Source organism: Hipposideros armiger, unplaced genomic scaffold (genome assembly GCF_001890085.2).
Source record: "Hipposideros armiger isolate ML-2016 unplaced genomic scaffold, ASM189008v1 scaffold_669, whole genome shotgun sequence".
NCBI lineage: Eukaryota > Metazoa > Chordata > Mammalia > Chiroptera > Hipposideridae > Hipposideros > Hipposideros armiger.
The window spans coordinates 1,006,422-1,008,884 of record NW_017732019.1 but is presented as its reverse complement, the minus strand read 5'-3'; the positions used below and the strand labels follow the sequence as shown (position 1 = coordinate 1,008,884).

Below are 2,463 nucleotides of genomic sequence, written 5' to 3'. Positions count from 1 at the left end.
CAGAGGCATCCAGCTAGTGAATGGCAAAGCCAGTTTTATTCCCAAATCCCAACCCCAATCCAGTATTCTTTTTCTTTACCACCATACATCCCAGCTCTACCTTCTTCCATAATTCAGCTCAAACCACTCTTCACGCTGAGGCGTATCTCAACAGCTCAGACTATAGTAATTGCTTCCTCTTCTGAATGAATGCTCAATGTCTATAGTCCTCATTCAGTTCTTAAAGTGTGCTATCCTAGATTTGTGTGTTATCTATCTTGGAAGTTCTTTGAAAGCTACAGTATGGATTATATCACTTCTGCTGGAGACTCCAAAATTACTTTACTAAGGGGATTTTAAGGTACAATGTGGCTGGCAAGAGCGTGCCTAAGGGACTTTTCTTGAAGCTGAATTTGCATAGCAGGCATGCTATTTTTATTTGCAGTGATTGGGGGTGCATGTTACAAAGTTTCAGAACAGATTAGCTAGAGCCACTGCATGCCACTCTTTCAGCCACTACTGTCCTCTACTGGCTTGCCTATGATGGTGGTTTCCAACAAATCAAGCTGCTCTTCAAAATCACCTTGGAAGTGAGATTTATTAAAAAAAAAGATCCCATTCCAGAGCTACTGAGCTAGAATCTTGGGTGGAGTCTGAGAATCTGGTGTTTAAAAGCCTCTTGGGAAGTTCAAGTTGAATGTATCTGAGCACCTACTTGCAGGCAATAACTTCTTGTAAATGCAGGGTGGTCATCAAGTCTGTAAACACAAGCAAACATGTAAAAAATGCTTTAATTGATACGATATTACAATATACAATAATGTAACATTTCTGTTTCCCAACTCCCATTGCTACTGTTTAACTAAACAAGGAGGCCACTAGACTGAGGTGGCTTTAACACCTTAGTAGCCTATATAAGCAAACCAAAACGTAAGTCTGAACTGCCTCAAGGTTAAGAAATCAAAATCTAAGGACAATCAATCACAAACAGCCAACTTGGCTTTCCCAGATACGGTAAACACTTACGTTATAACCAATCAAATAATTTCCTTGCATTGCCTCTGCCTCTTCTCTATAAGTTTTTACCCTGGCTCCTATCTATGGAGCACTCCTAACCTCTTCTGGTTTGGTATTTCTTGATTCCAATAGATTTTTGTTCAAATAAACTCTTAAAATTTTGCTATGCCTCAATTGACGTTTTACCACTAAAAATATCATGCTCTAATCAAATCAATTTAGTAAGCATTCATTATTCACTGTGAAGGCTACAAAAGAAGCACGTAATAACAAAAATAATCATGGCTAACATCTATTGAGCACCTAATATATGCCAGGCACTTTTGTTAAATGCTTCATAGTCATTGTCTCATTTTATTATTTACCAGACTTCTGCATGGAGACTATAATCAGGGTTGATTTATCCACTAGGCTCACTAGCCATCATGCCTAGGGTCCGCTATACTTCTAGAAGTCCATGAAAATGTTTTAGTTTCTTTCAGAATCAAGAGGAAACATAAAGGAATACAATTCTCCCTCAACATTAGTCTCTATACTCACACAGTCATAAAATATAATTTGTAACTTTTTTTAACAGAGCAAGGAGCCCATGAAGGCAGCCTTGAGCCTCTCAACGTCATAATGCAGCCCTCACCATAATCATTCCCACTTAGCAGATGAAGAAACTGAGACACAATAAAGAAATAAAACTTGCTACACAGCTAGGAAATGGCAGAGGTGATATTGATATAGGCCAAGCGAGTAGCAGCCTGCCTCCCCCTGCTCTCCACTGGACAACCTTTAAGTGTCCTTCCCTATGGAAATGCTAAGTCTGCTCTTCTCTAGTTTCTTAGTTCCTTAGTCCCTGGCTTTGATTGCTCTTTTAATCAGTTTCTGAACCATAGATTCATAATCATAAGGATTGCCCCTAGACTGAATCACAGAATATCTCCCACCCCAGCTTTAGATAACTACTTAAAAGCCTGTGACTTCCCAACATTCCCCAAGCCATTCCGGACCTAACCCTTGGATAATCCCATCCCAGAGATTAAAGGCCAGTATACTTGTTGATTGTAAACATTAAAGTCTAATGTTCGTTCCAAACCTGTATCGACTCCACAACAATAGCGTTGAGCTCTGCTCTTTAATAAATTTATTAATTAAAATATATTTTTCCTCATTTAGGGGCCTTGGGGACACAGAAGGTACTCCAGCAAGATTGCCAGTCGCAACCAAAGAAGCCAACACAGTCTTCCAGGCGGACCTCAAGACCCCTTCCTCTCACCTGAGATCAGATAGGGTAAGAGTTCCATGAATCCCCCAAATAGGCAGGGACAGCTCTACACCCCTGCCCAACAGGAAGTAGATACAGAAGAAAAGTCCTCCTGTCCCTCAACTTCCCATCGAGATTTTATGGGGATCACATCTCTCAAGGGGAAAACAAGGCAGGCAGTTAGAGGCAGGCATTGGGTCTCTGCATTCCTGCAC

At 40.6% G+C, this 2,463-nt stretch overlaps 1 long non-coding RNA gene across 1 annotated transcript in view; it reads right to left on the bottom strand.

Moving 5' to 3' along the window:
- LOC109372867 (uncharacterized) overlaps positions 1 to 2,463 on the bottom strand; it is a 45,996-nt gene continuing 43,533 nt past the window's right edge. The window contains exon 5 of the long non-coding RNA XR_002122115.1: positions 1 to 737. This is a non-coding gene — a long non-coding RNA (uncharacterized LOC109372867). The remainder of the gene's footprint in view (positions 738 to 2,463) is intronic.